This window comes from Tupaia chinensis, unplaced genomic scaffold (genome assembly GCF_000334495.1).
Source record: "Tupaia chinensis unplaced genomic scaffold, TupChi_1.0 Scaffold145519_1, whole genome shotgun sequence".
NCBI lineage: Eukaryota > Metazoa > Chordata > Mammalia > Scandentia > Tupaiidae > Tupaia > Tupaia belangeri.
The window spans coordinates 3,712,764-3,738,127 of NW_006205376.1; the positions used below are offsets into that span (position 1 = coordinate 3,712,764).

The window sequence follows — 25,364 nt, forward strand, 5'->3', positions numbered from 1 at the left end:
TAAGTGGTCACATAAGTAAATGATTTAAATAAGAATGCTTAGGCCCAGTTATGGTGCCATGTACTCCTACAATGCTGTACTCTGCAGGATAGGCCCACATGAGAGGCCTGGGTTTAATTCTGTCAAACCAGAAGCCAGGCATGGTGGCATGCACCTGAAATCCAGCAATTCATGGAAGCTGAAGCAGGAGAATTATAAGCTCGAGGATGGTCTGGGCAATACAGTGAGAGACAGTCTATAAAAATAAAAAGTAAAATAAAAATAAATGAGCATTAGTGGAAGGAGAAAATTCTGGTTTAATCAGACAATAGCATTCCATTTATGCTACCAAGAAAGAGGTTAAAGACTCAAATTTACAAAGAAATGTAGAGAAAAGCAGGATAACAGATACTACATTTTCTTTTCTTTTCTTTTTTATTGCCCAAGAGCTCATGTGCTCACCAGAAACACAGACAACGTGGATGAGATAAGCACTTCCCAAATGGGTACAAGCCCTTTTCCTCCATTTCTTCATTCTGTAGGATTTGGGGCACACATATCCACATGCCTGGCATGTTTTTCTCAAGCAACAGAGGCCAATATATGACCTGTGATTGGCCATGTGGGATATGGTTTCCTTAACCACTAGGTTATAGGATAGCCCAAGACTTTTTCTTAAAAGCAAGCTAAAGTTCATTCAAAAAGAAAAAAAAGACAAATAGAACACAAGATCTAAAATTTGTTCCACCACAAAATTGTAGTATAAATTTTGTTTATGTTATACCAATCTGTAACAAAAATAGCATCAACAAGACAATCATGTGTAAAGTCAGATCATTTTATGGTCTAACTAATAAAAGTTATTCAGTAAAAATAGTAGACTAGGGGGCCAGTAGATGGCAGAATAGATACATCACTGTACTCCCATGTAGTCGACTGTGGTTTGAGTCCCAAACCTGGTAGCTTAAACAACTCACACTGGATACATGTACATGTGTGCCCAAGATCTCCGTAGGAGAATGGAGGAGAAGGGATTGTGGCAGGGCCATTTCCCCCCAGGAGGGGGGATGTGATTGCTTGCTCTCTGTCTCTCTATCTCTCTTTGTCTCTCTGGCAAGCACACATGCCCTATAACAAAAAATATCTCTAAAAAAAAATAGCAGAGTAGGTGAGGTAAAGTCGGGGAGGGTCCAGTCTCTGAAGTGTAGTTGGTAGCGTATAGGACTGTGGAGCTAGAAGTCATATGCCAACCGTGGTTCCAGTCCCCAAACCAGTATGCCTTAAAACATGTTGGGTGCATGTGCACATGCATACACGCCTGCTCTACATATTTGTTAGGATCAAATGACATCACATGGATTAACTATGACAGAAAAAACAATAGTACTTGTCATTCATAAGAGCCTCATATCAGTTACTTCCCATACATTATTTTTATTCTATACAAACATCTTAACAAGATTCTATTTACTTTCACAATTTTTCAGGTAAGAAAGATAATGTATAGAGAACTAAGTGCCAGAGAGAGCCAGAATTCAAGCTAATACATGTCTTATTCCAAAACCCTATGAATATACTCTAAGTCACACTTCCTGTAGGCCACAGCTCTCACGGTAGTGGTAACAGTATGATTATTATGCTTGACTAATTATTATTATAATTGAGTGTAATTATCACACTGGAGTTGGGATCACTTATCCTATGCTCCCAAACTCTATTTGGTTCCTGAGCACAGAAGGAGAGGGCTCTAATAGTAAGCACTGATGGCTACGAATTTCAAATCTATTTGGTTCTTAAGCTTTAGATGATTAACAGCAAAAGTTTAGATACTGAAGAATTCATTTAAAAATTCTCAAAATTATTTCCAGTTTCCGAGTTCTGACAGCTTGAGTTCAGTTGACAAGACACAACATCTGAACAGGTTTCATAGTATATTTGCTATGGGTCCTGCACTAAATTCAACAGGGGATACAGAGGAAGCTTAAAGCATAAGTTTTGGCTCATGAGGGGCTCCAATACAGTCAGAAAGATAATTCACTACACCTGTGTACATGTAACTACATATACTCTACCTATACTAACTAGTATCTTGGCAGGGGGTGGGGGGGCAACTAAGTCAAATGCTACAATTTGCAATAATCTTTAAAAGCAGAAATTGATAAAGATGAATATAACCACAAAAGCACAAGGCAGGAGACAAAACATAGTAGACACTAAAGGAAGAATGAAAAAGCCCTAGAGATTTTCTTAAGAGGATATTTTCAGTAAAGGGGGAGCATCATTAATTATAGCTGGGAATTAATGGAGTATATCCATGGAAGAGTGACAACAGCAGTGTGACATACGTACATCATACTACCTGCAGCCCACATGCCTCAACCACCGTTTCTCCAAGCTTGTATTCATACAACTACTGGCCAGAACACTCAGGTTGCAGTGATGTGTCCATATGGTGCCTTCTGTGTGCATAAAGAAGTTATCCTCGGTTTGCTCAGAATTTCCTTCAAGGATCATTCATGGTAAAACTTGCATTTACAATCTAGTTATTATTCTTTTGCTTCTTCATGGGAAGCTCACCACTTACACATTTTTTATAGACCACTTATATTTGCCAGAAAATTAAATAAATGACAGTGGAGAGATCAAAGTGCATGCCCATCAACAGAACTCCCCTAGCTAAGGGCAACAAGAGAGTTGGTGCTCTTGTTAGCTGAGAATATTTGTAGCACTGTGCACAAATATTCAGGAGCTGAGAGAATTTAGCACCCTCAACTGCACTGGTTCTCACTGGTGACAGTAAAATAAAATCCAGTGTGGAAAATGTATACTATAAAGGAACTAAACTAAATGTTTATACAAAGAAAGATTAGTGTTTGGGCAGGGGGCAAATACTGACCCATGAAGATAAAAGATAGGAAGAAGAAACAGATCAATTATTGACATTTCCTCCCCCTAATAAACTATTCAGAAATGAATGTTCCCATATGGCTTGTCCAGAGACACCTTGGTGAATTAGCTGTATCAATTCAATAATGTATTGCCCTGTATTTATTATTCCCCCCTTGTCTACCTTGCTTCATTTTTTCCTTAGCTCTTGGTACACTGGGATTCTATTCTTGGTAGAGCATTAGCACCTAAGTGCTACTATGTAGGAAACCCAGGCTAAGATAGGCAGTCTTGGATAAGGGAAGAGTATGGAGAAGGATAGCAAAAGAACAAATAGAGAGGCATGATATTGGTGAAACGCAGAAATGGTTTAGTACCTGTTGATGATGACATGTATAGTGTTTTCAACTGAACTGGCCTGAGAAGTATTTCATGCTGGGTAAAGTCTTTTTACAAGCAAAATAATAAACAGTGATTGAATGTTTAAAAAAATAATGAGAATAATAATAATAATCTGAAAAAATGATAAAAAGCTATTTGATGAGGATGTGGATAGTAACGTCTTTGTCTTGACTGATATGCATGGTATTCCTTCTGGAAAAAGAAATGTAATACTACTGTAAATTTATATGTGTTTCAATGTAATATAAGCAAGATTATGATGACAAATAAAAAGTAAAAATAAAATAAAAATAATACAAAAAAATTTTTAAAGGCCATCTTAAACTAATTCAGGTAACTTTTTGATACTCTTCCCAGTAGATTTAAAAAAAAAAAAAGGAATATGGATTAGCCCCATAGAACAGCAGTTAAAGTCTGTCCATGGCAAGCCAGATCCTACATGGTCAACTACAGTTCTAATTCCAACCCCAAGGACATGTGTATGAGAGCCCCAAATCCTATTGGGATTCAGAAATAGAGGAAAATTAATTGCAGTGTGACCATGCCCCATTGCGGGGTGCTTTCTTTCTCTCTCCGGTGAGTGCATGCACTCTCTAGTAATTTAAGGAAAAAAAGGAAAGAAGAAATAAAGATTATTTTTTCAATATTTGCATATTTATGTATTTGTAAATTCAATACACTTAAAACGCTGCTGTGCAAGTACATTTAGTAATTATCAAATATGTTCAGAAGCAAAAAAGTTAAAAGGATAAGTATAGAAATAATGTTCCAATGTCTTGCTAACTATACTAGATAAATACATATTAGTAAATATCTGTTGGGGCAAGGTTAACTGTAAATGAAGGTGAATTTATAGCCACTCACCTTTCTTGTTTTCTTTCTTTCTCTCTTTCTTTAAGTTCTTTTTGGCTATCAGGTACATACACTCGTCAGAGAGAGAAAGAAAGAAATCATCCCCCGGGGGAATGGCCATTCCAATCCCTTCTCCTTTCCCCCCTTGTCTACCTTGCTTCATTTTTTCCTTAGCTCTTGGTACACTGGGATTCTATTCTTGGTAGAGCATTAGCACCTAAGTGCTACTATGTAGGAAACCCAGGCTAAGATAGGCAGTCTTGGATAAGGGAAGAGTATGGAGAAGGATAGCAAAAGAACAAATAGAGAGGCATGATATTGGTGAAACGCAGAAATGGTTTAGTACCTGTTGATGATGACATGTATAGTGTTTTCAACTGAACTGGCCTGAGAAGTATTTCATGCTGGGTAAAGTCTTTTTACAAGCAAAATAATAAACAGTGATTGAATGTTTAAAAAAATAATGAGAATAATAATAATAATCTGAAAAAATGATAAAAAGCTATTTGATGAGGATGTGGATAGTAACGTCTTTGTCTTGACTGATATGCATGGTATTCCTTCTGGAAAAAGAAATGTAATACTACTGTAAATTTATATGTGTTTCAATGTAATATAAGCAAGATTATGATGACAAATAAAAAGTAAAAATAAAATAAAAATAATACAAAAAAATTTTTAAAGGCCATCTTAAACTAATTCAGGTAACTTTTTGATACTCTTCCCAGTAGATTTAAAAAAAAAAAAAGGAATATGGATTAGCCCCATAGAACAGCAGTTAAAGTCTGTCCATGGCAAGCCAGATCCTACATGGTCAACTACAGTTCTAATTCCAACCCCAAGGACATGTGTATGAGAGCCCCAAATCCTATTGGGATTCAGAAATAGAGGAAAATTAATTGCAGTGTGACCATGCCCCATTGCGGGGTGCTTTCTTTCTCTCTCCGGTGAGTGCATGCACTCTCTAGTAATTTAAGGAAAAAAAGGAAAGAAGAAATAAAGATTATTTTTTCAATATTTGCATATTTATGTATTTGTAAATTCAATACACTTAAAACGCTGCTGTGCAAGTACATTTAGTAATTATCAAATATGTTCAGAAGCAAAAAAGTTAAAAGGATAAGTATAGAAATAATGTTCCAATGTCTTGCTAACTATACTAGATAAATACATATTAGTAAATATCTGTTGGGGCAAGGTTAACTGTAAATGAAGGTGAATTTATAGCCACTCACCTTTCTTGTTTTCTTTCTTTCTCTCTTTCTTTAAGTTCTTTTTGGCTATCAGGTACATACACTCGTCAGAGAGAGAAAGAAAGAAATCATCCCCCGGGGGAATGGCCATTCCAATCCCTTCTCCTCCATTCTCCTCTCGGGATTTTGGACATGTACGCACACACTTCCGGCTTGATTTTCAAGTCACCAGGTACAGGACTCTAACCCCAAAGCTAGCCATGTGGGATCCAGCGCCTAAACCTCCATATCACCTGCTGGCCCCAGTCACTCATTTTTCAAGCAGTGTTTTTAATCATTTTAGGCCAATTTTCTCATCATATTTGATGATGTAGCAGATGGAGAGCTCACTAGAAGAAGGAAAAATGGGTTGTCATTTCACACTTTCTTAATGTCACTTGCGCTTGTGCTATCAGTATTGTCCTCTATCCACCCTACATGCTTTTTTCTTTTATAAAATTTACTTTATAAGTTCTTACTTACATGTAATTATACATTTTTGCGGTGTACAATATGGTTTTTCAAAGTATGCAAGCACAGTGATAATCAAATCAAGGATATTCCCATATTCATTGTCAACAAAGAACACTACACTGTGTTATGTACCTTCCATTTTTGTTCTACTAGGCTTTTTTGTTTGTTTTTTGGTTTTTGGTTTTTCCTGATAGGAGAGAGAAATGCAAGAAAGAGACTGTACCATGATTGAGGCCTGATATTGTAGGTAGGGAGAGGGACTGATTGCAAATGTGCACATAAGAACTTCTTGGAAGGTGATGGAAGTGTTTTAAAACTAGATTGCTGGGCTAGCAGGTGGCATGGTGGTTAAGGAACTGGACTTACACAGGGCCAACTATGGTTCGAGTTCTGGACCTGGAGGCTTGCTTGCTTTCTCTCTCTCTCTCTTTTTCTCTCTCTCTGTCGTAAATACTAAAAAGTATTTTCCTCTTTCCAATAAACTTCCCTTTATTCTATTTACACATCAAATCTTACATTTTGCTTATTTTAGCACTCTCTCTACACAAATGTTTTTATTTCATTATGATAATTAAGATGAAAGAAATAGAATAATACAGAAATGTATGATCCAAAATAGAAGTAGAATAGATATGCTTCAGAGTTGAAATGTGGGAAATATGCCTTTACAGGCACTGTCGAGGTTCAAATTTTTCATGTGTGTCAATCACCTGACCTATTTAACATATTTTGTGACGAGCCATTGACCATCACTCAACTTAAGACTGGACGCTTTCAAAATTCCGAACATACAATTAAAGGAGAGAAACAGTATTGATGTATCCTATTCTAACCAAACATCTTAGGAGTTCATAATTCACTTATTTGTCCTACACTTTCTGGCACGGGAGCACAGGGTGATTATGAACTAGTAGGGGATAGAAGCATGAACAATAACTGCACTAGTGTGTACTATGTGCAATAACAGAGTCTTCCATGAAAGATGGTTGAAAAGAAAGCACAAAACAGAACAAAGAAAGCATCATGAAAAAAAAAATCCACAGTTGGGGCTGGTAGATGGTGTGGTTAAGGGCGCTGGACTTCCACATGGCCGACCACAGTTCAAGTCCCAGACCTGGCAGCTTGCTTTCTCACTTTCTTCCTCTCTGGCCAAATTAAAAATAAATAATTAATTAACTAATTAATTATTTTAAAAAAATAAAATCCCAGGACCAGCAGTTGGCATAATGGCTATATCGCTGGATGCCCATGTAGTCGACTGCAATTCAAGTCCTGGACCCGGTGACTTAAACTGATGCCAGGCGTGTGTGTGTGTATGCCCAAGATCCTGAGAGGAGAATGGAGGAGAAGGAATTACAGAGTTGACATCCCCCCAGGGGATGATTTCTCACTTTCTGTCTCTCTGTCTCTCTCTTGTCTTTCTAGTGAGCACACATACCCTATAGCAAAAACCTCTCCAAAGAAAAAAATAAAAACACACAGAATGCTTGAGTGAGAAGATTCCTCTCTTTTATATTACAACAATTATATATTATATATAATGTGTATATATATTTACACACACAAAAATATATATATTATTCACCTGTATTCTCAAGGAGCTATTGTCTCTCCCCTGATGAGCTCTTTTTTTTTTTTTTTGGAGAGGTTTTTGCTATAGGACGCTTGTGCTCGCCAGACAGACAGAGAGAGACAGAGAGACAGAAAGCGAGAAATCACCACCCGGGGTGATGGTCACGCCACAATCCCTTCTCCTCCATTTTCCTCTCGGGATCTTGGGCATGCACGCACATGCGCCCGGCATGAGTTTGAAGCTACCGGGTCCAGGACATGAACCGCGGTCGACTACGTGGGAGTCCAACGAAATAGCCATTACACTAATTGCTGGTTTCCATCCCCTGATGAACCCTTCATACAACACCCATTACTGTATTTATTTGATCATGTCACCTCTTATTTTAAAACCTTAAGTGGTTGACTATCATGTCATATAAATCTTCAGCATCATTTTTCCTTACTTCAATAAGATACACACTTAAATTCTCTATAGATTCAATCTATCCTTCAAAGTCCAGATGCCAACTTCCCCAGTATCCTCACTTATGTTAACGTTTTCACTCTCTGAACTTCGACAGTGTTTACTGACTCTATAACTTAATCTGTACAAAATCTGCCATACATTGCCTTATTTTTATTTCTTCAATATATTTGTTTTCTCATATAGAATATAATCTCTTTAATCCCCAAACTATTTGTTGCATTTCTATTAGAAAGTTCATAAATTCCATAAATACTTGTTAAATATATAGTAACTACTGCAAAAATTATTCTTTGACTTATCATGAAACCATAGGTTCAAAAATAATAACTAAATTTAATCATCTTTCTCTTCTTTCTCTCAGATAAACCTTAAGAAAGGCTATTATAACCTTAACTCTCTCACATGATAAAATGTTTCTTGACAGACAATTTAACCATTTCATAACTTTTCCAGGTGAAATTTTCCTTATAGCTACACTATTTTTTAATGAAGAGTTACACTCTTTTATCTCCAAAGAATTACTACTCTCCCCATTCATTAATTTATTCAAAAAATATTTATTGAAAAATTACTATGTGTCAAACACTGGAGAAAAAAACAATTAATGAAACAGTGCCTGTTCTCAAGTTTAGATTCTGGTGAGTCAGTACAGAGTATGCCCAACAGCAGGAAGTGCAATGAAAAAAATAATGAAAGCAGAAAAGGGAACCAGGGTGGAAAGAGCAATTAGGTCACTATTTTATTAATCTATATAGTGATTAGGTAAGGTCTCACTATTAGTGAGATATTTTGAGGGGATATTTGAGCAAAAGTTTGAAGAAAGGGAGGCTATGCAGATATCCAAAGGAAGAATGTCATTTTTGTTTGTTTGTTTGTTTTTTGGAGAGGTTTTTGCTATGGATCGCGTGTGCTCGCCAAACAGACAGAGACAGAGACAGAAAATGAGAAATCACCCCTGGGGGGCATGGCCACGCCGCAATTCCTTCTCCTCCGTTCTCCTCTCAGGATCTTGGGCACACACGCACACGCGCCCGGCATGAGTTTTAAGCCACCGGGTCCAGGACGCAAACCACAGTCGACTACATGGGAGTCCAGCCACATAGCCATTACACTAACTGCTGGTCTCTCCAAAGGAAGAATATTACAGATAAAGTGGGAACAAGTATGAAGTCCTTGTCATGTGCATTTGCTTTTAAAAATATTTAATTCTGCTACAGAAGTTGAAAAAACATGTAATTTATATAAGATGCATAGGAAATTTTTAAGATGTGGTAAGTATAGAAAAGTAATTAGTAAGCAAATAGCTTACAAGGCATCGGCAGATTCCTAAGATGTAGAATATAAAGGAAAGTAGTTAGTAGAGAATATGTCTCTGAATACATAGGAATGGAAGAACTCAAAGAAACCTATGTTCAAACAGCACTAAATATGTGAGAAGCACCTAGTTTTCATGAAGCTGTAAATACAATGAGGCACTAATGTATTTAATAGTCATGATACACTAAATAAACTTGAGACATATGAGGTACTCTGTGTATGAGGTCTTCATTTGGTTGTCCCACATGCTCTCTGCCACAGAAACAAATAAAATGCAAGGCCGCTCAGCAGGCAAATTAGCAAGCTGTGGCTGAAGCCAAGCATACGTGCCTCTGCGTCACTCTGGTAGAGCAAGTTTGTGTTACTTGTCCTGAGTATCTTCCACCTGATCAGGCCCCTCCCTCACATCAGCTCTGGTCCTCTCTGCTGATAAGGCAGAGAGAGAAAGAACATGAACATTGTGTACATCAAGATCCAGGGAGCAGGGACCAGCCAGTGGCATGGTGGGTAAGGTGTTAGACACTCCCACATAGCCAACCTCGGTTTGAGTCCTTGACCTGGTGGCTTGCTTGCTTTCTCTCTCTCTCTCTCTCTCTCTCTCTCTCTCTCACTCTGTCCCTCACTGGTCAAATTAAAATAAATAAATAAAGTTAAATAAAATAATTCTTTAAAAAAAGAAAAGATTCAGGGAGCATAGGCCTCCACTTAAGAGAGGGCACAAGTCTTTTTCTTTTTTAAAGAATTATTTATTTATTTAATTTTTTATATATTTGTTCACATATTTTAATTTGACCAGAGAGACACACAGAGAGAGAGGGAGAGACAGAAAGCGAGAAAGCAAGCCACCAGGTCCAGGACTCGAACCATGGTTGGCCACGTGGGAGTGTCCAGCACCTTAACCACCATGCTACCTGCTGGCCCCCAAGGCACAGGTCTTTACATTCCTATCAGCTTAGGGATACAACTCTTTCCTCCTCACAGTGTGTTTTAAATTAATTCAATAAACCATGAGCATAAGCATCTTAACTGAGTCTGTGAGCCTTTCTAGTCCATGATCTCTGTGGTAGATTGCCAGGTATTGTACACTGTCACTTCTCAAACAATAGGTGCTCTGGTGAGTACTCTTGGCAGGTTAGAATAGTCAACAGATCAGTAACTGGAGCCACAGCAACAAATACACAAACCATAACAAAGAGAAAAAGGAGAGCAGGAGTTCAATAAATCTTCAGATAGTGCATCATGTAGGGCTTTGTAAGCTAGAGACTGTAGCGTTAAGGTGGAATGCTATAGTAGGGTTTTGACCAAAAGAGTGACATCATCAGGCTTCTTTTTTTTTTTTTTTTTTTTTAAGGTTTTTGCCATTGGGTGCATGAACTCTTGCAGGAGAGACAGACAGAGGTGGTGAGAGAGAAAGTGAGAAATCACCCCCTGGGGGGATGGCCACACCACAATCCTTTCTCCTACATTCTTCTCCCAAAATTTTGGGCATGCACTCACATGCGGCTGCATGGGTTTCAAGTCACCAGGTTTGAGACTCGTACCATGGTCAGCCATATGGGAATCCATGAACATAACCACTACACGATCTGCTGGCCCGAGACTTCCATTTTTAATGTCTATTCTAGGCACTCTTTTAGAGAATTGACAGTAGAGGGCAAAAGCAGGAAGAGGAATTAAAAAGATACTACAAGAGAAAGAGATGGTGATAACTTGGGCCAGGGTAGCAGAAATGTATATAATGATATTATTTGCTTTTGTATTTTGGAAGGTAGAGCCAATAGCATTTGCTGGATTAAAGGTAAAATGTGACAGAGAGAAGTCTAACATTATTGACCTGAGCACTAGCCATTATACAGAAGGGAAAGACAAATGTCATAAAGACTCTAATTTGGCCTGTTATGACACCACCAGATGAGAAATATTAAATTCATTTAAGATACCATAAAAATGGAAATAATCCTTTTTATTATTTTTAGACATTTACAGTGATTACATTTATCTAAATAAATGTTCAACTGTAGGCTGTTACCTGAATTTCTGTGACAAATATGCTTTTTTAAAAAAATACCAAGAATACTACAGAGTTCATGTACAGTCCCAAGGATAATCTAGTAGTGACTAAATTTTTCTAAAGTCTTCACCTTAGATGCTATTCTTTTTAGTACAGCTAAGCAGGCAACATTTCATACGCACAAACGCTGAAATCTTTGGTTGCTACCATATTAGCTGGCTTACAAATAAGAAGCCGACCATTTTAAGAACATTTGAAGTGAAAAATTTACAGATTCCAGGGATGAAAAAAGCCTAAGAATGCACAATTGTGAACACTTACAACCAACCCAGCTGTGGCTGAAGATTGTTTAAGCTGTTCTTCTGAAAAGAGATCTCAAGAATAGTACAGTTCAAAATAAATGGGTTTAACAAAAAATCGTCATATGTGCAATTTCTCCACCAATTTGAGTACCGACCACTTAGATAACTTTTCCAATTCAAAAAATGCAATAGAAAACCAGACACCCTGTTTCACTATCTCAGTTAGTATTCACAATTACAATGGCATCAGGAGTCAGCATCACCATTAGTGCCCGGAGCCAGTTTACATGGAAATTAAGTTCTTTATACCAAATTAATGGTCGTCTACACTGGCTAGAGGACATTTGAATCAAAATTTCTCGATTTGGAAAGAAACCAATGCTGCTCCAATCATCTGCTCTGCTTCTTCTGTTCCTCACATGCTTAGAAACCTTTCGTGTTATTCTCGTTTTTGTCAGTTTGCTTGCCTGTGGGGATTTGGGCCTGTTGACCCTGGCCTCTGGAAGAAGCTGCCTGCTGTGCTGCTTTTTTCTTTAACATTGTCCAATCAAATGTGTAGTCATATTGGTGATTTAGTGTCCTGAAAAGAATGCAAAATAGCTGCCTCAGATACATGTAATCTGGGGCTTCCCCAAAGCGCAGCCCACGACAATAGTTGAAATACATTGCAAATTCTGCAGGAAACCCCTTACATAGAACTTCAGAAGGAGTAGACATCTTCTTCTCACTAATCTTTTCCTATTTTTGTTTCTTTGTTGCAGCCTTTAGTCCTTGCCATGGCAGGCTGGTTCTATTAAAACACATCAAAACATATCCTAATGATTCCATCTCATCTTGGGGACTGCTCGATACCAAGATGTGCGTTGATGCTAGCATACCAGGCAGTGCCAGTGAGGTGTTTGTCTTCTCTGTATGGAATATGTTGCCATGTCCTACTGTCTCTGTACTTTTTGGCCCAACCAAAATCGATAAGGAATAATTTATTACAGTGATGCCCAATACCAATTAGAAGGTTATCAGGTTTAATGTCTCTGTGTATAAAATTCTCTGTATGCACATAGTTCTACTGATCATCTGGTCCGTTAACATAAGTACAGTTTTCATTGTGAACTTTCTTGAACAGAAATTAAAGAGTTCTTCCAGGCTGGGTCCCAGAAGATCCATGACTAACACATTGTAGTCTTTCCTGACCATACCACCATATGTGAGGGATGCCAACCCCACCCTGAAGAATCTTACAGAGTTTGCTCTCACAGAGCAGCTGGGGATCCCTGGCCTCTGGGATTCTAGCTTCACTGCCACTTCTTCACTGTTGGTGATGTTGATCGCCAGATGAATGTCCCCAAAGGAGCCAGACCAGATCTTCTGTACCAGTTTATTATCTCCCTCTGACCATGAATTCACCCTTGGAGCCGATGCTCGCCATCCTGAGAGGCAAAATTGGAGGCTAAGCCACAACACCTCAGAGAGGAGGGCTGAGCACTGAGGCCTGAGGCGCATCCACCCCGCAAACCTGCAGAAAAGGGCGGCCGGACACCGACACAAGAGATCTTTCCCTGCGTTACAGGGCACGGAATTGCCCCAGGGTCAGCGGATGCGGTCATTCAATCGGGATTCTTTCCGCCAGGTCGCAGTTTGTGACCGGTTCTCGGGTTCTCGCGGTTACCCGACCCTGCCACTGGTTTCTGGGTGGCCAGTGCCTCCCTTTTGCGGCGGTGTCGCGCTGGAAAGGAGGCACGGTGGGTTAATGCGGCGACACTGCTGCCACCATGGCCACCAGCTCGCCCTTGCCACCATATTGTTGCTGTGGTTCCAGCCAAGACAAAATCAATCCTCTTTTTAAAAAATCATTGAGGGGCCGCCAGGTGGCATGGTGGTTGAAGACACTAGACTCCCACATGGTCAACCATGGTCAACCGCGGTTCGAGTCCCGGACCTGGCAGCTTGCTTTCTAGCTCCCTCCCATCTCACTCCCACTCGCTCACTTGTTCTTTCCATCTCTGGTAAAAGTAAAATAAATAAATAAATAAAAGTTAAATAAAATAATTCTTTAAAAATAAAAACTATTGAAACTATCTTAGTGTCTAGCACAGGCCTAGTGGCCTAGTGATTAAGGGGGGCCAGATCCCACGTGGCAACCGTGGTCCGAATTTGGGCTGAGTGGCTTGAAAAACAAACCAAAACACACAGGACAGCACGGGGACATGAGAAAGGAGGCCTTGCGATGTGGCCACAACCCATCAGGGGTGCTTTCTCCCTCTCCCTGAGACATAAAAGATTAGAAAAGGATGGAGGAAGAACTTGTTTTCAGATCAGAAATAACAAAAATAATAAACGAGAAAAATGGCATAGTGAGGAATGTAAAATTTCAAAGTAAATTCTTTACCCAATAGTCTCACTTAAAAAAAAAAAAATTGTTTGAAAAACTTTTCTTGAATAGAAAAACGCTTTAGATGAAAATTTTAGCATACCAAGGATTAAAGGGTGCTCACAATAAAATGTTATCAACAACAGTAAAGGCCAAGTTCCCATGATGCTACAGATATTCATTGAAGCAAATGCAGTGTGGCCTGAAAGAACTTGGGAATGCATGGGAGGAACATTGGCTAAGCACCAAAAACTGAATCAAAACCAGTGCCCAGAAAATGAACCATGTCTTCACAAGAAGTGTTTAAAGAGGCTCCTCTTAAAATTCTTCTCAAATCTTTTTTAAGAAATGGTATATTGATAGACATCTTTTACAAATGGGTTTTCTGAATTAGTGATGAATACCTTTATCTATTATTATATATACAATATTTTTAAAAACAAACTGTACAAATAGATGAAAAACCACAGTTTATCCGAAAGTTGGGGCCATTCAATATACTTCCTTGACAAGCTGAGTTACAAATATGTAGAGAAACAAAGTATAATTGTTTCACTCATTATTCCTGCATCCAATTTACAGAAAAATTAAATATATTGAGGAAACAAAAACAAACTAGTGGTTTATCAGACTGTATTTTTGGACATTCTGAATAGCTGACAACAAAATAATGTGATTCTAATAAAGAAAAGCAACTGTGCCTCTTTGGAGATTTTGTACATTTAGGAAGAAACACTAAAGAAATTCTATTTTAAATTCCATAAAAGGATTTCTAATAATTATGTACAAGAATATTTCAAATCTTTCTGAACTATCAAAACAACTTGGGTAGTGCATGAAATGGGTCGATTTCTTTTCAGAAAGAAAGGCAAGAAAAAAGTTATAATGGTAGTTTAAAGGTTAGGTTTAGAATTATTTTCTTTAGTTGTTCTCTAAGGGGTTCTGAGATAAGAAGATCCCCTTTCACCACCAGTTAGAATTTAATTTCATCCTGGTAACATCCCTTATATTTACTGATGGGAGTGGGGGGTGGAGGGTAGTCTGTGTGTAACCTAAAAATTATAAAACATCCTATAATAGATTACAAGTTTTGACTGCTACTTGTCACATGAGATCAGGTATAAATAAACCTTTCCACTTAAAGCATGTCAGTGCTCAAAAAGTTCTGGATCTTGGAGTATTCTGGATTTCAGATTTAGGATTAGAGGTGTTCAAGCTGTACAGCCCACTATACACCTACACTATACGTTATAGCTCATCATTATCTTACTGTCACATACGTAGTCACATTAACAGAAACATATGATACAGAGCATGACTTTATAGTCCATGCCCTTATGGAAGTTAATCTAGAGTTCATAAAATAAAGCATACTTACTGCCTAAAAGTATGCTAAAATCTAATCAGCATCTTAACTTTTCTAACTGAAAAAATTTTAACTTTGATGATATATATGCACGTAGTACATACAAGTATAATATGTACATACACAAGTATTTATTTTTAAAGAATTATTTACTTAACTTTATTTATTTATTTTTTTTTTTAATTTGACCAGGAAGAGAGAGAGAAAGGGAAAATGAGAAAGCAAACCACCAGGCCCAAGACTTGAACCTCAGTCAGCTATGTGGGAATCTAGGGCCTTAATCACCACACCACTGGCCAGCCTCAGCAAACCCATGTATTTATTTAGTCACATTTGTTTTTAACTCTTCAACTTTAAATAACTTTTATGGTATGTTATTACAGAAAAAGCATCATTCTGAGAGTCAAGACTATGTTCTAGTCAAGCTTAGCAGCTATTAGCTATGTGACCTGGGTCAGGTCACTTAACTTTCATTAGCCTGTTTCCCAATGCATAAAATTGAGATAATAATACTTGTTTTACCTACCTTACAGGCTTATTATCAAGATAAAGTGGAAATCAATGTAATAGTGCCAATTAAACTATAGAACTGTATGCAAATGTACAATGGTATTATAATCCAAAACTTGAAGAACTCATTATTTTAACATCTAATAGCTAAAGTATTTTCATGCAAGTTTTCAAGTAAAACAACCACAACTTAATAGCAAGATCTTTTTTAAAGAATTATTTTATTTTATTTATTATTGTTATTTTTTAAATTTTACCAGAGAGAGAGCAAGAAAGCAAGCCACCAGGTCCAGGACTTGAAGCACGCTCGGCCATGTGGGAGTCCAGTGCCCTTACCACCATGCCACCTGTCGGCTCCAATAGCAAGGTCTTACTCCTTTTAAGACTAATGTTGGGGGTCAGCAGGTGATACAGTAGTTAAGGACTCCCACATGGCCAATTGCCGTTCATAGTCCCAGGCCTGGAGGCTTGAAACTCACGTCGAACACAAGTGTATGCGTGCACAAAATTCTGAGAGGAGAAGGGATTATGGCTTGGCCATCCCCCTGGGTGATAATTTCTCACTTTCTGGCAAATGCATGCACTTTATAGCAAAATATCTCTTTAAAAAAAAAAAAACTAATATTGAAGATTTAATAAAAATAGAGTTGATGTTGAAATTAATGTTGAATTAATATTAAGGAATGATGACTAAACATTCAAGAACTACCAGCTGGCAAAAGTTTCTCAAAGGACCAGATGCATTCTAATCACCTGGGAGTTTGTTAGACATACTAACTCCTAAATCTAGATTTCTAGAAGTCTAGGTTTAGGAATCTACATTTTTTTTAATTGCTAGAGAGCATGTGCACTCACCAGAAAGAGATGAAATGACAGAGAGAGAGAAAAAGCACCCCCCAGCAGGTGTGGTCATGCCTTTCTTCCTCTCTTTCTTCATCATGTTGGGGTTTGGGGCACATGTGCACATGCATTCACCATGTTTTTCAAGCTGCTAGGGCCAGAATTCAAACCAAGATCAGACATATGTGATCTGGTTCACTTAACAACTATGCTACAGACCAGCCCAAAGAATCCACAAATTCCCAATGCATAAAGGAGACACACACCAAAATGTAAAAGCCACTGAACTGTGAGGAGAGACCACTTTGTACTTCTGACCTTATCAACAAATAGATCAGAAGAAAATGAGGACTTGATTAGAAAGAATTTTTTTAAATCACATAGAATAATTATTGCATACTTGAGCTCCTTTAAAAACATATTTTTTTAAGAAAGGATAACATGTTGGGACCAGCAGTTGGCGTAATGGCTATGTCTCTGGACTCCCATGTAGTCGTCCGCGGTTCAAGTCCCAGACCCGGTGGCTTAAACTCATGTCAGGCACGTCTGCATGCATGACAAAGATCCCGAGAGGAGAATGGAGGAGAAGGGACTGCAGCATGACCATCCTCCCCAGGAGGTGATTTCTCGCTTTCTGTCTCTGTCTCTCTCCGTCTTTCTGGCGAGCACACGTGCCCTATAGCAAAAACCTCTTAAAAAAAAAAAAAAGGATAAGATGTTTTTGGTATTAGTTTCAAAACTTTAAGTAGTGCTAAAAATAACCCAAGTTCTTACTGTATTTCATAACTGAAAACACATCCAAAAGCAATTGGGAAATATGCAATAGGTATTTGGGGCCATTATACATAAAAATTCTCCTTTGAGATACTACTATCTATCCATAGCACAAACACATCTACTGTACGTAGTGTAATAATATCATCATGTTTTGGGACCAGCAGGTGGCATGGTGGTTGAGGTGCCGAACATTCCCACATGGCCAACTATGGTTCAAGTCCCAGATCCTGCAGCTTGCTTTCTTATTTTCTCTCTTTCTTGCTTTGTCTCTCTATCTGATCAAACTAAAAATAAATTAATGAATAAATAATTTTTTTAAATCATGTTTAATTCATGATGTAGCAATGTAAACAATACATAATCAAGTATGCATTCTACAATTTAATAGTAAATAAGACATGTTACATGTTCCAGAGTTGAATTTTATATAAATATTATATCAAGAAGATAGAGAAATTTTAACAGGTCTTTTTCTTGGCAAATTCATTATAAAATTGGTAATAACTTCACACTGTTTCAGACATATTTATTCAATTAATAATATTACATATTCAGACCAGCAGGTGACATGGAAGGTTTACATTTCGAGTCCCGGACCCAGCAGCTTGAGAATCATGCCAAGCATGTGTGTGTGCCTAAAATCCAGAGAGGAGAGTGGAGAAGAAGAGATTGCAGCATGGCCATCCTCCTTGAGGGGATGATTTCTCACTTTCCCTCTTTCACTCTCTCTCTCTCTTTGGCAAGTGCACATGCCCTATAACAAAAACTAAAATAATAATAATAATAATAATAATAATAATATATTTTTTACTAAGCTGGTACAAATTTCAAATGCACAATGCTAAACAAATTCTGCCATGGAAAGTAAATTTTCCTATGGCCATTTTTCAAATGAAAAAATATAGTGGGTAGCTGTTAAAATATTTAATGAATAATTTAAAATTATCTATGTGGTAATATTATTTTTGATAATTTGTTTTTTAATTTGTTTAATATTAAATGCTAATTTAAGGGACTAATGCACAAAATATTGTATTTTTCATAAAAAGTATCTTTACCAAAAATAATTGCAATAATTTTAAGAATGTCTATGTAAAAACTGTTGTTTATATAAAACAAATCTAGTGCCTAATACAAAATTGTAGCCATTTAGTAAAACTGTGCTGGAGAAAATATTTTCATAGCAACAGTAAAATAAAACATTATTGAAAAGTTTTATACAGTTCTTTAACTATTCCTTACATTAACATTTAAGAAACAAATACCTACACACACTTTTCCTTGCAGCTGCTTTAGAAAAGTGTATAAGAAGTTCCAAAACAAATTACTAAAAAAAGCCCTACATTATTATTGCATGTTTCTTACTAACAGACGTTTCTCTGTTTGAAACAGAAGCCTGCCTGTTCATCGAAATGACTGAAACATGGAACTGGTCATTCTTAACTAGACCATGAGAAAAAAATATGCAAAAAGAAAAATAATAAATTCACTCAGTAGTAGACAAAGTAGTAACAGGACAGTTACAAAACCATCATTATGTGTGTGACTAACCTTTTATTTTGTATACCAAAAGAAAAAGATCTCTCTTTTAGCTCATAGTAAAGCATGTCTTTACATATTTCCTTCCTAACCACCCTTAATGTTCAAGTCAAAGACTGCTTAGAACATTCAAACCACTTCTGTAAATTCCAACAGAAATATGCAGTTAACAAATATATTCTATTTTTTAAAAATAATAATAATAACTGTTATGCCCTAAGTTTATCCCTTTCTCCCTTGTCCTCTCAAAACAACAGCAAAATAGTATTTTCAAGTTTCAACAGAGTTTCAAGCAATATATTTGGTACATAAAATAAAAATGAAGGCATTTCAAGGTCATTATGTGATTATACTCCATTTAAGGATAATTACGTTATCTTTAGAGAGAAATGGAAAATCAGTGTCTCTATCTGCCCAATGTCACAAAAAGTAGAATCAACAGATGAGGAATTCAAAGACTTTAAAATGTAAAAGAGCAGTTGAAACCCAAAAGATACTAAATGATTATCCTTTTGGCATCTGCACATGCATTAATGCCAATCATGCTCACCTCCCCCTGCAGCCACTCAGGTCACTAAATGTTTGCTCCCTCACCTGAGGAATAAAGCCTGTGGTCTAGTGATCTATTTAGTATTTATCATTGACTTACTTAATTATCCTTGTATTATAGGTGTATATGACTTAACGTGGCAGGTAGACTGTAAGCTTCTCAAGAGGAAGGACTGTTTTCATCCTTTCTTGACTTCACTGTGTTAATTCATCTTTTGTTCCTTCTCAGAGTCTCCTGCCTCCCTTTACCCTCCTGCCCCTACAATCTCACTTTTTTAAGATTACAAACTCAAGTGTGCTCAGAGCATCACCAAAAGACTCATGCATATACAAAGTTAATCACTCACTTTTCAAAATAACTAATTCACTGCTTTTCCTCCAATACTCCAACTTCACCCTTAACCAAGTCCCTTGTTCCTTATTTCAGTGAGAAAGTGTAAGCTATCAGAATAAAACTTTATCTTTTCACTCCCAAATCTACTCATACATTTTGCTTTGAATACAATTAAAATAAATGCACATTCCTTGCTCCTATCAAAGGTCAAATTCTCCACTGTGGGTTGCAGTTTATCATTTCTCACCTACTTGAAAACATTGTCCATGGAATTATCCCTTCTGGCTGGTGCATCGCTAATTCTTCCCTCAGAACTAGATCATTCTCAGGATACAAACATTTTACGATTGCATTCTTCTTTTTATGCTTCAGATTCCTCATTTTTACAGTGGGGGTTAAAAATAGTACCTGTTTTATAGAGTTACTGTAAAATTACTGTAATTATAATTATTGCTATTATCATGTCTTAAATCTATCCTTACCCTGATTGTCCCCCTGTGGCTACATTTCTCTGATTCCCTTTACTGCAATCTCAAAACAGTAGCCTATTCTTGTGTCTCTAATTCCTCTTTCTCTCCTGAACCTTCTTCATTCAGTTATTGGTCTTCACCATCTCTAAAAACGCACTGTCAAGGATATTAATAACTATCATGTAACAAATCCAATCATCTATTCTCAACTATAAATACTATTTAAATGTATAATGTAAATAATATTATAAATAATAGCAAACACACATCACACATCCACTATGCTGACAGACATACTCATTTAATCCTCACAAAAACTCTGTGGGATAGATACTATAATTACATAATTTTAGAGAAGAGGAAGGAATCCAAGGTATCAAGAGATATGTAACAGGGTCACACCGTTTACTCAATCTCTCAAGTTCTGAGGGAAAACTGCACAATTTAGCAATATTCTAGCAATCGTTTTAATAAATATTCCCCTACTCAAGTCCCTCAAGCAACACGTTTATGTCATTATGTTCCTACTACACTATTCAGTTTGATTCTAGGTCTCTCTTAACCAACACTCCAATCAAAAAAAAAGTTAAAATCTCCCTCTTTTGACCTTTCATACATGATTTCTAACATAAAATCACTAACATCCAGATATAAACAGAGAAAGAAAAATGTGAATAATAAATAACTGCAAGACCAGTTTCTTACCCCCATTTTGGAAACAATTGGTCAGTTCTTCCTCCCTCCCCCTACCTATTCAGTGCTATTCCACTTAAACAAAAAACTAACACCTAATCTGAATCCCTCTGGCCAGGCAGAATACTTAAAAGAGGTTCATTGGGGCCAGGAAGAAAGCCTGTCCAATCAGATACTTACTCCCACAATTCACTTCTTTGTTCTAGGGAAAAAAAATCAATTCTAACAAATAATTTTTAAGTCCTATAAGGAATCACAAATTCAAATTACTTCAAATTACAAAACCGATTGTGAAATAGGAACTAAAACAGCATATACATGAGGTAATATGAAATTATATGAGAAGGTCTTCAGAAGTTCATGAAATATACAAAGGGGTATTCAAAAACTCATAGGAAATTGTTATTATTTTTTTAAAGTGTGCCTAGATTTCAAGAAATATTTTACAACAAAATTGATTTGTACTTTAAATACATTTTTCTATGAATTTTTTGAAGTTTCTTCTTAGACAACCTCTTCTTTTTTGTGATAATGATAAAAAACAATCATCAAATATGATACATGAAATTAAGTCTGTAGTAAAGTATAAATATTTGTCTCATAAAATTATTTTCTCATAGAAAGATGTAATAGTTCAGGTCTATAGTCCTGACAGATAAGATCAACAAAGTATCATAGGACAAAAAAATAAACCCACTTTTTGAAACTAATAAAAGAAAGTTTATGCCAACACCCACAAAATGGGCATGAACAAACTACATATTTGGGTCTCACAAAGGGTTCAGACACACTGTAGTTTAAATAAATCTCTATAAGAAAATAAACATGGTATAACAAACTGGCTAAAATTTTTACAAGTTACCATTCATTTTATATCATCCAGAAACTTATAAGAGCTTTCAGAGCATTGTTTAGATGAATCAAACCCCTTTGAAATAAAAAGCATGAAAATTTGACTTGCTATTTTCTTTTCTTTTGTATATTACTAGAAATCTTCAAAACCATTCTATAGCCTTAAAATGTTTCACTCAACAATATAGACATAATTATCCCTCCTACTGCTAGGGACAGTAATATAAAGATTATGCTTCACTCAATAGTCTTTCTTACTCTTTCTTCCCCAGTTGTTTATTCATTGATAAAAGTGCTACTATGTCCAAAGTTGACCAAAAATTATCATTATGAGGTTATAACATCACTGTCTCTAATACATTCTTGTCAAAAATCTAGTTGTCGGGCCAGCCCCACAGCACAGCAGTTAAGCACTGCACATAGAAAGCCAGATCCCACTTGGCCAACCTCATTTCAAACCTCAGCAACCTCTGCAGCTTGAAAAACATGCCAGGAGCCTGTGTAAGCAATGTGCCAAATCCTACTGTGAGAAATGGAAAAGGAATAATTGTGGCATGACCATGCCCCATTGGGGATACTTTGTCTCTCTCTCCCTATAACAAGCATATATGCTCTATGGCAATGAAAAAAAAAAAAATTAGTTGATATTTGGTTAACAACTAGGTACTACAAACATAGAAAATCATTTCTAAAAAATTAAGCAGCTTTTTGGAACCAGCAGTTGGCATAATGGCTATGTCCCTAGACTCCCATGTAGCTGACTGCAGTTCGAGTCCTGGACCCGGTGGCTTAAATTCACACTGGGCACGTGTGCGTGTGTGTGTGCCCAAGATCTCGAGAGGAGAATGAAGAAGAAGGGATTGCAGTGTGGCCATTCACCCTGGGGGGTAATTTCTCACTTTCTGTCTCTCTGTCTCTCTTTTGTCTTCCTAGCGCACATGTCCTATAGCAAAATAAATAAATAAATAAACTCAATAAATAAATAAATAAGCAGCTTTTAAGGAATTTTCCACAGACTTGGTAAATATCTGACCCAGACAAAAATAAGGTCTAAAGAATAAATAAAGCCATGGGGGTCTTAACATTGAGGGATCCCAGCAACATCACACAATATCTACGTATGTAGGCAAATGAAAATAAGTAGGGCTGGCAGTTAAAGAGAACACCAAGAACATGGGGTCAAACAGTAGGCAGAAGTCTAAGAAGATGCAAAGTAAGCTTCAGGAAGCAGGTATCAGGGACTCAATCACAAAGAGATGTTTCAATTTATAATAAAAATTTAGTCAATTAACAAATACTCATTGCAAATCTCTTAGGAATTAATTATGTTCTGGACATGAAGGGGGGATCTTGTTAATAAAATAATTTCCTTACTATATACAAGACAATTAACAAGGGTCTGTGCTAAACATTCTGTTGAATACAAAGTTGTTTTTATTGTTGATGTTAGTTCACCGGGAAGCTTAATGATGAACTAAGCAGTAAACAAAGGCAGCAGCTAAGGCACAGGGAACCAGACAGAGAACAAATTATTGAAATAGTGGTACAAAGCAGGGCCGAAAGTTTGGTTCCTAGAATTAAATTATTAAAATAGGGCTAGTAAGGAGGGTTTAATTCATTCAGCAAACAATGTTTATGTCTGTACTAGAGATGAAAAAATTAAAAAGACAAGACATCGCTAACCTTCCAAGCCACCAGAGCTCAGGATGGCTGTGAGTTTAAGAACAGGGTCTGTCCGCAAATCTCAGGTAATGAGAAATCTGCAAGTGTTGGGTGGCCTAATGTCAAAGAGTATAGACAAACAAGAGCAAGAAGACAAAGAGATCAGGAGAAAAGTGTTCAAAACTATACTTCAGAAAAGAAAAATCTGGTAGCAATCACACACAGAACAGGAGAGGATGTAACATAACGCAGAAGGGCATAATATGAAGATTATATGATTGAAAGTTAGAAGATCTGGTTCCAGTCTCTCTTCTTTTAATTATTACTCTCTGATACTCCCTGAGTTGCTGTTTGTCACCTTTAAAATAGAAATAACAACTTCTAACTAGAAAGTTCAAATAAGAAAACATGAAGTTTACTCTCTAACCTGCAAGGAGCTAGCCATATACATGTTATTTATGTCTATTGTTAGTTCGCTGACTATAGCAATAAGTCAGTCTTAAAAAGGTAAAGACCAGAAATAGAGGGAAGGTCCTGTGAATGGCCAGAGGTGGGGTGAAATGTAAAGTTCAATATGTACGACACTAATGAGAAAGACACAACAGGCTGTGGCAACAGCTAGCTATGGGTACTTGAAAAGGGAAAATTTTAAATACAGGTATCACTAGATAGTGTTAAGAGAGAGATGATAAAAAATAAATTATAATACTAAACTGTGGGGGGGAATAAAGAACTTTAGAAAAACATTAAGTACATAGGACCGGTGGGTGGCGTGGTGGTTAAGGCACTGGATACTCCCCCGTGGCTAACCATGGTTTGAGTCCTGGACTTGGTGGCTTCCTTTCTCACTTTCCCTTTCTCTCTCTGTCTCTGTCTCTCTCTGGTCAAATCAAAATAAATGAATGACTAAATAAAATTAAATAATTCTTTTTTTAAAAAGAAAAACATTAAGTGTAAATATAGGATCTAATAATACCATAAGCATGTGAATAGGACAGAAAATTTCCTCAAGTAGATGTATTTTGTTCAGTCATTTCTATATTTTCTAATATCAAAGATATTGGTGGGGGCCAGCAGGTGACATGGTGGTTAAGGTGTTGCACTCCCACATGGTCGACTGTATTTCAAGCTCCAGACCTAGCAGCTTGAAAATCACGCTGGGCGTGTGTGTGTATGTGTGTGTGGATGTGTGTGTGTGTGTGTGTCCGAAAATCTCAAGAGGAGAATGGAAGAGAAAAGACTGTGGTGTGGCCATGCCCCCTAAAGGAGTTATTTTTCACTTTCTGTCTCTCCATCTGCCAGGTGAGCACAGGTACCCTATGTCAAAAACCTTTAAAGAAAAGAAAAAAATATATCAGCAATAGTAATTTAGATTTTACCAAATTTTTCTCTAATTATATTATGAGACAAAGAATGAAAATGAAGTAGTTGACCACTTTTTAGCCAGTAAAGGAACAATTGTATGAGGATTTTTTGTATTACTTTGCAAATGTATGGACAGAAAAAAAAGTATTGGTTTTTTTATCTTGTTACCTGTTAAGTTGTAGAAAGGCTAAACCCAACAAAACAATGCTAATAACTCTGAATTTGATGTCAGATCATTCTGGAAGAAAAGCCTGCTGTTTGGGATACCTAACTGGTCAATATCGTTATGACACTATTATATTCATTTAGGCATTAAATAATTTAAAACCTGGAACTGAAAAAAATGATGTAGCTATGAAAGACAGGACAAATATATATACACCATAAATATGGAATGATAAGCTCTGCCTCCTTAATTATACTAGTGGAAATCCAAACGTAATAGCAACCAGAAAACACTGATTTTGTAAGGTCTAATCTCTAACTGGACAGAGATGATTAGCAACAATTTTGAGACCTGCCCAGTTGGTAATTGAGCAGGAA

The 25,364-nt window shown here is 36.9% G+C and overlaps 1 protein-coding gene and 1 pseudogene across 1 annotated transcript in view; both read right to left on the reverse strand.

Moving 5' to 3' along the window:
- KIF21A (kinesin family member 21A) overlaps nucleotides 1–25,364 on the reverse strand; it is a 161,056-nt gene that overhangs the window by 102,892 nt on the left and 32,800 nt on the right. The gene's annotated exons all lie outside the window — the stretch shown is intronic.
- Nucleotides 11,851–12,922, reverse strand: LOC102469147 (casein kinase I pseudogene; annotated as a pseudogene).